Source organism: Polyodon spathula, chromosome 28 (assembly GCF_017654505.1).
Source record: "Polyodon spathula isolate WHYD16114869_AA chromosome 28, ASM1765450v1, whole genome shotgun sequence".
In the NCBI taxonomy this organism is placed as follows: domain Eukaryota; kingdom Metazoa; phylum Chordata; class Actinopteri; order Acipenseriformes; family Polyodontidae; genus Polyodon; species Polyodon spathula.
This window is the reverse complement of record NC_054561.1, coordinates 7,905,779-7,918,176: the sequence shown is the minus strand read 5'-3', so window position 1 is coordinate 7,918,176 and position 12,398 is coordinate 7,905,779. Positions and strand designations below refer to the sequence as shown.

The 12,398-nt window shown below is 42.1% G+C and overlaps 1 protein-coding gene across 1 annotated transcript in view; it reads right to left on the bottom strand.

Moving 5' to 3' along the window:
- Window positions 1-10,183, bottom strand: part of LOC121301916 (zinc finger protein 652-like) — a 36,860-nt gene extending 26,677 nt beyond the window's left edge. Inside the window, 1 exon segment of the mRNA XM_041231635.1 lies at window positions 9,546-10,183. The gene's annotated coding sequence lies outside the window, so the exon portion shown is untranslated.
- Between the last annotated feature and the right edge of the window lie 2,215 nt (window positions 10,184-12,398).

Sequence of the window (12,398 nt, the reverse complement as noted above, 5' to 3'; positions counted from 1 at the left end):
TTTCCTCTGTATTCAACAACACACTGAAGCAGCTGGCTGGTGTGTGAGCGAGTCCAGCCAGGGTAGCGAGCAAGTTTGATGCAGATCCCACTCCTCACACATGTACCAGCTTGCAAGAGTATGCATGCTTACAGCAAGCCACAACATGAAAAATCCACATTTATATATCTATTTATATATTGATAATGTTTAACAGGAAACAAAGAGCTATTGCTTGAGGGGCTTTCTGAATATAGCAACATGCTTGAACAGATCTAGAAAACTATAAGCTTACAATACACAATGCATTTAAATAATCAGCAGAGTTCGTGCCTAGAAAAGCCTGCACTTTAAAGCTCACGTTGCATAACTGATATGTTTTGCAAAAAAAACCCATACAAAACAGGCACCTGGAAATGGCACACAACGACAAAAACCTGAATTTGGATGCAGTCTGGGGACAGAACTGAAAGCTTTAAGCAGACAGCTGTGGGGAATGGAGCATCATTTACTCATGTTACTACCACTGTTGTACAACATTTTGGGCTAAAAGAGACAAATCTATAACCAGACCACACACTGCTACAGCATTTCTGTGACATAAATAACTTGTTTGAACCAAAAACGGAACAGCCATTGTTAATGAGTTATTTTAAAACCATGACAACAGAAAAAAAAAGGAATTAATTTATTTAAGTCAAAATGTTTTCTACCTGGGGCCCCCAAGTGGTGCATCTGGTGAAGGCGCTCCGCGAGGAGTGCAGGATGCGCCCTATAGCCTGGACGTCGGCAGTTTGAATCCAGGCTATTCCACTGCCAACTGTGTACGGGGGGGGGGGCTTAGATGGGCCACGGTGTCCTCGGCTCACCGCACATCAGCGACCCCTGTGGTCTGGCCGGGCCCCTGCGGGCTTGCCTGTTAGCTGCCCAGAGCTGCGTTGTCCTCCAACACAGTAGCTCTGAGATGGCTGCATGGTGGGCCTGCAGTGTGAAAAGAAGCAATGGGCTGACGACACACACTTCGGAGGACAGCGCGTGTTCGTCTTCGCTGCTCCCGAGTCAGCGCAGGGGTGCAGCGGTGACCTGAGCCTAAAAATAACTGGCTTGTTCCAAATTGGGGAGAAAATTATCAAAAAGTTGGCGACTACTAAATTAAAAAAAATTAAAAACTAAATTTAAGAAAAGTTCTCTATCGAATATTAATGCTTATCCATCTATCTAAACATGCAGTATGATCCACTGTGCAGCAAGAAATATATACAATCAATTCTCATTAACATGCATTTCAAGGAACCAGTATTACCAATAATAATTATTATCAGGAGTCTATGCCAAACGCATGCTGTCAGTAACACTGAAATAAAATTTCAACTACAGAACAATGAAAAGTACTATACATTTACAAGTACTGTACATTGTTTTGAAAACACAGCCGTAAACAAGCTTTTATAAAGTACACATATTTCACGTGAACTGCACTCGAAACCTGTCCTATTCTGATCATGAAAGCAACGTATCCTCACCATCAGATACTGAGCAAATCGGAAACGCTGAAGATTTGCACCCACACTTGGCTGTGCTTAGGCCTGTATTATTGAAGCACAGTTTTTCAGAATTACCAAAAACAATCATTTAGAAATCATCTTTAGTCTGTGTAGATTTTATACATACTGTCTTTCCTGTCTCCGTTCTGCTGTGAATGGCCAGGGGTCGCTGTCAGTCAACTCAGTGGTACAGTGGCCTTGCTGCCAGTGACTGAATGCAGGAGCGGGGTGGAGCTCTGAATAACAAGTGCAAGGTAGCTCTGTTCACCTGTCGAATGTTTTGTTCTGTGCATGTTATTTTTACTTGTAAATGTATGCTATAGAAGTCTGTGTAATACACTTTACGCTGTGTTTTCTACAGTTTATTTGAGACAATTTTAATTTGTATGTTTGCTTTACAAGGTATAGCTTCGCAGTGACCAAACGTTATTTCCATTAGAACGTTGGTAACCATGGTTTTGTTGCGCGAGCCATTTCTCAATGGCATATATGTCAATTTCACCCATGCTCTGCTTGAATTGAAAAATAAAGATTAAAAAAGGTAAGTTCTTTCAAAAACAAATGACGATATTAATCATCGATTTGGCAAGAAAATAAAAATGGAATAGTAGCAAGCCTAGCTACATGATATCTGCAGACCGAGGGACACACTGATGACGTTTCTCACTTTTTTATATGGCATAAACGCAGCTCCACAATTGGGAGAAGATATTTCATTATGGAGGGAAAAATATATAAAGTGCAACGCCAATCACACTGAATATAAAAGAAAAAAAAAAAAAACCAAAAAAGTTTTTAAAAAAATGCAATTCTCAAGTCTGCAAACATAAAAGTGCCTAATATTTTGGTTTGAAACTGGAAAGCATGGTTACCACGCAGAGGCATGTAGGAAAATACCATAAAGCGACTGTATCTGTATTTGTCACCAAACTCTTCTGTGCAAACTCCATGTCCAAACATGTATTTTAGAAAAATGAAACCGTGCTCAGTTTTTCTCAATGGTGTAAAGAAGTGGGCTGGAAATGTCCGCTCTGCACTCCGCTCCATATACAATTGGCACTCTCTGCTCCATATACAATTTCCACTCTCCACTGAATTGTTACCTGTGTTTGTTGGGTCTTTTTTTGCATTAAAAGACTGGAGCAACATTGTCCAAAACAATGTTACCCCATGCTATACAGTAAGTAAGAAAATCAGGAACGCTGAAGAAAAAAAATCTACAGGCTGGACAGACCCCCACCCCCAAGCTTTGTCACTACAGGATAATAAACAAAATAATTCAAAAAGACTGCCCTTTGCCCTACCCAAAATATACAATGTTGACACTATCCCTTCACCATCCCAGGGCAACTGACACCTTGAAAATAAGCATGCATACTCATTTTCTCCAATGCTTTCATATTTTTCAAAATGTAAAACACACTGTACAGATCTTTCACAGGCTCACACTTACCTGCTAAGAGTGCTGTGGAACCCACTGGGATGTTAAATATCCCCCCAACTTGTAGCAGAAACGCTCCAATCTCAGTCAAACATAACTAGCGCTAGTTTGAATTTCTGAACTTACATTTCTGTTTTTGTTCGTTAGACAAACAAACAACAGCGGGGGCGCACGAGCAGAGACAGGAAGCACTGCAACCATCAGCCTCACCTGCAGCCACCGAATGCATGTTGTTGTTTTGTTCAAATTTTTCACCTTCAGAATTGTAATACAGCACCGGATTATTACTTTATGTAATTGCAGGAACCTGTCAGCTCCCCCTTTTTGACGCTGCAAATGCACCAAATGAATACAGATTTTATAATAAGATAAAACCCACACAAACAGACTGATTTATACCTTTGTTTTACATTTGCTGAAACCACACTCACTGCTCACCGGGTGGGGTGCAAATCAACCAACCACCCCCCCAGCAAGACTATAGATCCCTAATTAGAATCCTCAAATTATCTTGAACAACCATTTCAACATGACCTACATCCACTACACGCAGCGCATGTAGCAATGTTTGACAGGCAGGGTCCTCCACACATCCAGATACTCCCAAACACATGTGTTAAAGAATGTGCTCACCAAGCCAAAACCGAATAAGCAAGTTCAGGGATGGAAATAAGAGTCCCATTGCACAGCTGGTTTTACTAAGAATTTAATAAGACACACCTGAGCTTGTTACCTATTCACTGTGGCTAAACAAGCCTGTAGCAAAATCTGTGAAATTGCTGTGCAACAGGAGTCTTATTTCCATGCCTTAAAAGCGCTTTGTGATGGTGGTCACTATGAAAGGCGCTATATAAAATAAAGACTGATTGATTGAATAATACGGGAGGAAAGGCCTTTTCTTGTAAAGCTTCTAAATTTTGGAATGCTCTGCCTTCCTGTGTCAGGAAAGCTGATTTTTTTTTATATCTCTTGTTCAAACTTTTATTACATTTGTTTTTAAATGGTTTTATTGCTAACTTTTTTTGGGGTGGGGGGGGATCCTTGTTATGAAAGGCACTATAGAAATGTGAATTGTTGTTGAAGTTCATTAGACGTCATGCATCTCTAAAGCGTAGCGTTGTTAAATACTGCATGGACTCACAGCTGCAGGGGTTAGGACTGCTTGGTGTGGAGTTCTGAAAAGACCGAGCCCAGTGAATAAAACCACCTGTACCGCTGGGGAGCTGCGGCTCTCCAGAGCCTTTACAAAACAGCAAGATCACACAATAATAATATTAGTCACAATTTTGATTTCGTTTCAGTAGTACGAGGTGTTAGCTTTGAAGTAGATAGAAGAGCTAGCTTTCATGTGGCAAGTCAGTAATCAAGTTATTCATCCTCAACGGCCATATGGATGTGCTGCTGGCCGGCGCTGTCATGTTGTTCAGGCTGAGTCATGAGGAAGCACCCTAGCTATGATCCCTCAGGTACCATTTACACAGCGCTGCCGCTCTGTTTTGCGGACTTGCAAATGAAAAACAGTGTCAAACATTGAACAGTGAATCAGTAAACTGACCCTTCTACAGTAAATAATAATGCTTGTACAGTCTTTTGTCAGCATGGCCTAACCGTGAAGTAACCGAACCAGCAAATTATTGCATCATGAAATAGAGGCACCACTGTATTTATAGCCAAACCACTGTTAAAAAAAAAATGTCTCGAGCACTGAACATAAGAGTTTTTTCACACTACTGTATTAGTATTTTTAGTCTCTGTTATAACAAATAACATATTGGGGGTTCGCAGAAGACCCAAGTCTAGATACTGGGAAACACACATGAAAAGGTGAAAGGGTGGTCCTGTATGGCACGCCACAGGTCTGCTGGTCAGCCCAGTACACTGAACTGCAATCAGACAGGACGGTGCGGGAAGCGCGTAGAGCCATGACAAGAGAGGGATTTCACTGTGACCCTGGTAACGGTGCAGCTTTAGTTAGTCCCCAAAGAGAGCTGCAGAAAAAAGAAATCTTAGGAAAATCTATTCATTGCAAAAAAACTTGCAAAATACTGCACTCATTTTTAAATGATATTTTTTTACTTTATTTTATATATAAAATCATTTGTTTCAGTATTTACAATCAAGAAAATGTAAGGCATGTGTTAAACATAACAGATTATTACTAAATGAATACAGATATCAGACATTTTCATGCCACTCTCGATTTACATGTTGAGGTCGACTGCAGTTTCACAAACACCCCCAACCTACTCCCACTTCACTTCGACTCGGGGGCGGAAATAAGACTCCTACAGTTTCACCCACTTCAGGCTTTACTGTAGTAGTCTCTGCGTATAGGAATACCCCATGAGAGAACACCCTTGTGATGAAACAGATTTTTCCCCATTGTAAATGCTCCGCTAAAGAGAAATTCCTGATCCTTAAGATCACATTTTTGGCACCGACAGTGACTCGTTCACAACTGACACAGGACTGTTTTGTAATCTGCTAACTCGTCATCAGACTAAAACTAAAATGGTTCTCTCAATCTTTTCAAAACGGACTTATTGCAAGAGTGTCTTGAGGAGCACTGGTTGGTTTATTCAAATGGCCTTGTTGTGTATTCCAATTTTCACGAGTGCACCTCACTGCTACAAAACGGCATGAAAACAAACAGCAAACCGCGACGCTGTTTCTCTTTCTGCAAAATGTTGGAAATTGTTCAAGCTCTTGAAAAAAACCTGAATCATATACAAGTCTCCAAGCAATTTGGTGTTTCCCTTTCTGGTGAGATGCTTCACCATTTTGTTCAATAATTTTGTGCGTGTCTTGAATATTGCTCCTGTAAATGTATTCATAATTAATCCAGAGCTGCTGCTACATTTCTGAACACATAGGGATACTGTGTTAATATAGTTTGACAGTTTATTACTTTATTAATATAGTTTATTAACATACACTAGTCTATTGCCTTTATCGTCTGCATTATGCTCATTTCATATGTTGATGCACGCGCGGCATGACAAATAATACATATTTATTTATTGATTGATTCATATTGTGCCTGGTGGTCAACTCTTGGAGAACACTTGCTTGCCGAGGGATGTTCTCTTAGCCAGAGACTACTGCATGAGCTTGGTTAGCCCCACGCTATAGGTAACAAGCACACTGCAGTGGGAACCTTGTTTCCATCCCTGAGATGTGTTGCAGAGGCGCAAACTGGAACACATACACTTCCCTGAATTACACCCAACAGCCAAGCCAGATTCACTATAAGGGAAACCACATTACTGAACCATGGGCACTTGGTACATCAGGGAGCCTCGCGGATCAATGTTCTGTAACCCACCTATTCATAAACCTGGCGCTCTCACACACACGTAAACTCATTTCAGCAATCTGCATTTCAACACATGCTTAATTACAAAATGGATTTGATATCTTGCAGAGTCCTGACCTTACTGCATGCACCCTGCCTTCAATTTCACACCAACGACAGAGAGGAGAAGGCTACACTAACGGAGAGAGGGAGGGAACCACAGAGAGGGGGCTCCAAGAAGAAGGGTACACTAATAGAATAAGGGAGTTATCACACAACCCCCATCCGGAAGAGATTCTAGATACACCTTAATATCTGAACTTTAAGAATAAAGTCAGTAACTGCAATGTCTACTTTCTTATACAGTTTGATCTTGTAATTCTGACTGAGCATTTTGAAGTTACAGAGCATGTGAAATACTTTAACATGTTTGAAATATCAGATTTAATTTTTATTTTTTTTTTCAGACATGTTAACGTTATATAAATAGATTTCAGCAAGACATGACTGAAAAGCAGAATAAAGTCCTTGTTGGTGAATATCATCCAGACTGTGTGCAGGGTATCAGAGGACATTTTGCTTTGAAACAAACAAGCCTACACAAACATAAACACCTGTCATTGACTTTCATTGTTGTTGTTGTTGTTTTGTTTTTTTTTTAATAAAATTTGCTGTAACTGAAAAACGCTAACATACCAAACACCCCATTATGCTGCAAGCAATATTGCCTGATGCAGTTCAGTTGCTTTTATGCATAATTTGCACAAATAATAATAATAACAACAATAATAATAAACAACAGCAAGACAAATGACCAAATAACTTGTCTAAATGTACCATCTGTATGTGTATCCTATTGCAGGAAACCCTGGTATTCTCAGTCACTAGAGTAAAAAGTGGGTGTCTCCCCCGGACCAGCTATTCTTCCTGACAGACAGGTGTCAGCAATCCCCAGCAATGACTTTACTGTATGGTGGGAGTAACAGGACCTGCTCAATCACTGACAGCTAAGGAAGCATCAAGCTTCAAGCTTGGGGACTATATTAAATTCACATAGACTCAGTCTGACAAGAGGTCTTTATCCATAAAACCTGATACATTCATAAAACTGTAACACATTAAGTAAAAAAAAAAAAAAAACATAAAACTTGACACCACTTTGCAAATCATAAAATAAGTAAATAAATAAATAAATAAAAACAAACCCACACATTTACATCAGCAGCAGGTTGCTAGGGTTGGAGCACATGCAGTGTGCACAGACATGAAGGTTCAGGTATTCACAAGTGGGGCTGAGTTCAAGGTTTGACAATTACTGTAGTCCAAATCTGCAGCAACCCTCCAATTCACTGTGCAGCCCATTGGTACGAATCAGTTTTCTGCAGGCAGTGTCACTGTGATTCAGTGAGTGAGTAACCAAGTTGGTTCACGGACCTGTTCAACAGTACTGTGATTTTGTTTGGACTGCTACTTTTTCCTTAAAAAACAAACAAACAAACCAACAAAACTGCTAACTTTTGCATTACAAATGCAATACTGGCGTCCTGGCTTCAGGAGACAAGACTGTAAATCAGGAAACCACTCTTACCCCAATACCTTTGCAAACAGTCAATAAACAAACACAGTAAGAAAAGCAGGTTTTACTTTTTTCTGTAAGGTAAACAAGAAGCTTGCCGTTAAACCGCATGAGTGATAATATCACAGGGGTGTCAAACAGCATACACTTTGCAAAGAAGTGCCAAGAAGTATTGTCAACAAATACAACTGTACAGGAGACCCATGGTTTACTTGTGTACATCTGAACACATTTTAATAAGGCTTTGGATTGGTTTTTGCTACAACATGCGATCCATTATTGACTCCTTCCACAAACTGCGCACGCATTCCAACTTGCATGACCACAACACGAATAGATCGGACCATGCAATAAATAAATAATAAACAATTAAACGAGTGGAAATGCGTTTAATGTAGTCCTTTGTGCAAAAGTACAAAATAACTAAACCCCGGTTTTTAGAGAAGTAATCGCGGAGGCCTAGCTTGCAATCAAAAACCTCAAGTCCAACCTTGTGTATGGCTACACACATTAGCTTACAATTAAACTGTACACAAACTGTGTAATATCCACTTTCATGCAGATGATCCCTTATTAAATTATGCGTTCTCTGCCCCATGGGCTGCAGGCTAACGCATTTATTGTTCTGTACTGCACGGCCACTAGCCCGGGCTGACGAGGGAATCAGCGGGCGGGCGGCGAGGGAAAGGGGCCGTGCCATTACACCAACTGCAGACTGTGCTGCACACTCGCAAAAAAACAACCAAGACCCCTAGCAAGTGAATTAAGACAGCCGTTCCTTATGGCGGATCAGATCACACACTCGAAGCGAAAAGAATGCGGAATAAAATCCTTCTGTTTTATGCACCGCACGGCACACTTACAGGCTATTGCGTGGCCTAGCGCCCTGTGCAGCAGCCGTCGCTGGACATTCCCAGCGTTCACTGATCCCGACTGGGCAAGAAAACGAGGCCTGAAACCAAACCTAATCGGGTTTTAACACTGGATCGGGACGCAAAATAAATGCACACTGCTACCCGCGTACGAGGAAATACAACCACGCATTACACTATAGCAAACCACCCACTGCTGGCAAGCGAGGAAGGCTGGAATGTCGCTGCAGAGAAAGGGATACAGCAGCTAATGCAGGCCGATTAACTGCAGGAGCGAAAACGCAGAAATAGTGGATTATAATTCAAATGAACTACAGCAGCTCTGCCCAACCAGGTGCCCACCAGCTTCCAGTTAAAACGTCATTTTAATAACTAATAATGCACTATAGAATTCTACTTGCTTTGGGGTATTTTAATCTCCCCCCCCCCCAGATTATTAAATTATAATCTGGACTTCCACTTTTTATATTTCTCAAAAGCAACCAGGCGGTTGTTATTAACAGCTTGTCAGCAACAGTCACGGTTCTGTGCCTCTTATTGAAGGACGTCCTTATGATCTAACCTGATCTTACAGTCATATCTTATATATATATATATATATATATATATATATATATATATATATATATATATATATATATATATATATATAATAATAATAAGAAGAAGAAGAAGAAGATTTTGCAAACAAGCCTCAAGCCTCCAGATCTGTAATTGAGAATGACTCGCATTAACACCTTTCCAAGAGAACCCGCTGGCACCTCCTTCTTCGCGGTGTATTTGTTTTTGTGCCATTTTCGTAAAATTTGAAAATAAACTAAACTTGCAGCTTACTCACCCACGACAAACCCGGCGAGAGCGCTCTCTCCCCCCATCCTCTGACACTCACACTGCGCTCTCCGGCGAACACGAAGGCGCAATACGCTTCTTGCAACGACCAGCGCGGTGTTATTTTGTGTATGTTGACAGGAATCTCTGTGTCCGTTTTGCTGTTTTATTATGTTTTAGCCTCCCCGTCTCTGTCTCTGTCTCTCTCCCCGTCTCTGTCTCTCTCTCTCTCGGCTGCAGCGCTACGTGGCCGGCCCGGTTTCGCGCACCTCCTCGCTCGCGCGCGCCTGATTGCCCGGGCCGCTGTCTGGAGCGCGGGAGCGCGCATTCTTTGATTATTTATTTATTTATTTACAGGCGGCGAATAAGGGAGTGCGTGCTCGCTCCCGCGAAGAGAGCACCACAAACAGCGGAGAAAGGCACAGGAAACAGATAGCAGGCGCATCTTGCTAAAGTGTGAAAATTAAATAAACAAGGGGGAAAAAAAAAAAACAACTTCACAAACAGGGGCCCGTTGTACGACAGTTACATGTGCCAAGCCTCTGAGTTTTGGAGGGAAGTGCGCTGTTTTTTGGCTGTGCGTTTACTATTTGCACAGTTCTTCTGTTTTTTGTGTGTTATTTTATTATTTTCAATAAATCAAGCCCCGCGGTTCGTAGCACGCACCGTTAATACGGCCATTATAATAATATGCTTTCATATTTGAGAAGTACATTATTGACTATTACCCCAACGCTGCATTCTTGACTTCGTGCCAGTTTGTATGATGTGTTAAATGTTATGGATGAACAACATTATACGTCAATCTTGTTGTTTGAGATGTCACAGAATTACTTCTATGGGTGTGCTGCAGCTAATATTATGTCATTATATACCTGTTTTATTTATTACGGTTTTTTTGCAACAGTCCAGCCTGCAATGGACACGCAGATACTAGTAATAACATTTTCACTTAGTAATAACATTTTCACAAGTTTACTAAAATGTCAGATGTCGTCGTTTTTGCGCTAGCAATGCAGTCCTGGCTGTGTCAACTTCAGACATATTTTTGGTGACAAGAATTACATTTAATTAATCATTTGCTCTTTAAAATATTAAATTCCCAAGAGAGAGAGAGAGAGAGAGAGAGAGAGAGAGAGAGAGAGATAAACAAGGGTGAGAGAATTCAAAAGCAGCACACAGCTCTCTATATAAGAACAGGATACTTGTCAATTACTATAAACCTTTTGAAGTATAAAAGTAATTGTTAACCCCTTGTTAACCTCTTCAGGTAGGCAAGGGGTTGAGCGCTTGTTCAAACGGTTTCCCTATCACCCTCTGCAACCCCTACTATTCTACCCCCCTTCTCGCCCCTCTCGGACTCCGATCTCTGCTCCCCGCTCCAAAGTCATAAGCCCACCACGTGTGCTCTGGACCCCCAACTCACTCACCTCTTAAAGCCTGCTGCCCCTGCTTTACTTCCTTTCATCTCCTCTCTTGTCAACACCTCTCTGTTCTATGTTTCCCCTCTGCCTTCAAACAGGCCTGCTTTACCTCCATCTTTAAAAAAACCTCCCTCATCACTCCAGAACTACCGTCTTGTCTCCCTTCTCTCTTTCCTCTTTAAAACCCTCGACAAAGTGGTATATTGTCAGCTCGCTGCTTTCCTGTCAACACACTCGCTGCTCAACCCCCTCCAATCTGGTTTTCGCCAGCACAGTCCACTGCTTTTCTCTCCGTCACTAACCCTCTACTCTCTGCCCGTGCATTCTCCCTTTCCTCTGTTCTAATTCTCCTCGACCTCTCTGCAGCCTTTACCACAGTTGACCACTCTATTCTTCTGTCCTCCCTCGCTGACCTGGGACTCTCCCGCACTGCTCTTGTCTGGTTCTCCTCCTACCTCTCTGTTCGCACGTACCAGGTGTCCTGGCATTGCTCACCCTCTGCCTCTTGTTCTCTTTCGACAGGCTCAGTCCTGGGATCTCCTCCTGTTTTCTCTCTACACCCGCTCCCTGGGACCCCTCATCTCCTCCCATGGCTTCTCGTATCATTTCTATGCTGATGATGCCCAGATCTTCCTCTCTTTTCACCCCTCAGACTCTGACATTTTCTCCTGTATCTCTACTCTCGGCCGTCTCCTCCTGGATGCACTCGCATCATCTTTAAACTCAACCTCTCCAAGTCATACCTCCTTTTCTTCCCCTACCGCTGATCTCTGTCTCTATTCCTCTTGAATCCAGCACCCTCTCCCTCCTCATCCACCAAGAACCTCTGTGTCACCCTCGACCTCTCCCTCTCCTACTCTCAGCACATCTCTACTCTGGCACGCTCCTGTTGCTTCTTTCTCATACGCAGAATTCACCCCTTCCTCACACACTACTCCACGCAGCTCCTAGTTCAGGTCCTGGTACTGTCCCGCCTTGGCTACTGCAACTCCCTCTTTGCCGGCCTCCCTGCCTCTGTTATCCATCCTCTCCAGCTCATCCAAAACTCTGCTACTCGCCTTGTCTTTTCCTTTCCTTGTTTCTCCCACACTACACTGCTGCTCTGCTGTCAGCACTGACTACTTATCACCACTCGCATCCAATTCAAAACTCTTGCACTCACTGATCGCTGTCTACCCAAGGATATCAGGACTGCTCGGTCCCTGACCACCTTTCTGGTGCCTCCTCAAGACACTCCTGTTCAGACAGCCTCTGTAGACCTCACAACTCTCCACTATACAGGACTATATGGTACCCAATTGTACCAGTACTTGCATCAGCTTGTACGCACTGAACTGCTCCATACCTTGCTGTATTCAGCTGCTGCTCTTAATTATAACTATTCAGTATATCTTGTACTTGATTTTACTCTTATAGGTATCCGTATTTACATTTTTTGT